Source organism: Frankliniella occidentalis, unplaced genomic scaffold (assembly GCF_000697945.3).
Source record: "Frankliniella occidentalis isolate FOCC.00 unplaced genomic scaffold, Focc_3.1 Scaffold189, whole genome shotgun sequence".
NCBI lineage: Eukaryota > Metazoa > Arthropoda > Insecta > Thysanoptera > Thripidae > Frankliniella > Frankliniella occidentalis.
In genome coordinates, this window is record NW_026267315.1 from 369,067 (window position 1) to 370,082 (window position 1,016).

Genomic DNA, 1,016 nt, shown 5'->3' on the forward strand with positions numbered 1-1,016 from the left:
TGTCTTAGATTGTGGTCTAGAAAAAGTGGTAAAATTTTGGGGGAAATCGTGGGGTGGTCATGTAAACCGTTGCTGGTCTTAAATACGTTTCCTCTCAAGAGATAGAATCTTGAAGTCAGAGACAGTTAGCGAGTCGCCTAGTTAAAAGCAGAAAAGAAGATGGTGGCGTAGCTTAGCGCGGACCCACCACTGTAATTCAAAGTGCGATACTTTTCACACATTTTCGTGTGATAAAATGCCCGGAGTGATTCCCCTGATTTATCACTCCTGGGGGAGTGATGAATTTTTATCACAAATATTGTGTGATACTTATCGCAAAATAATGCGATAATTCTAGATTTATTGCAAAACAGTTTGATGCACATTTCACAAAACTATGATACCTCGAAGTATCGCTCAAATAAGTGATTGTTATCACAAATGTAAGCAATTAATTTAATCTTGTACTTTTTCTGCGATGATCATCACAACATCGTGCAATATATCTGTATCACAGAAAATGTGCAGTCAGTATCACACTGTGATTTACAGTGACAACGAAGCAGAAAGCTGAATCGTGGAATTACGTTAATATTCCAAATAGTGTCTTTCAAATTACTTTTAAATCTGTACTAGCGTATAATCAACAGAAATATATCCGATAACGGCTCCAAAGCCTCTATTTGGAAGGGTTTCGCGACCAGGTTATGTCGCTTTGTTGTGAGTCCGCGCTACGCTACGCCACCATCTTCTTTTCTTCTTCATACTAGGCGACCCGCTCATATAACAATGTGACCTCTGCCGTGGGCGAGCAGGAAACGACGACGAAAGTGGGGCTGGCAAGCAAGGCAGGCTATGTCTCGGAAGACTTGCGCACAGCCTATCTGAGCCGACAGCGGGCTATACTAGTCTCATAGCTAGCCACACCTGGTATTGGGGGGTGGACTGGAGCCAGAGCTGGCCGAGAGTCTCTTTTACCCGCCATCGCCTTCGTCTCCTCTCCAATACACTAAAACACTAAATCAATCAATCAATCA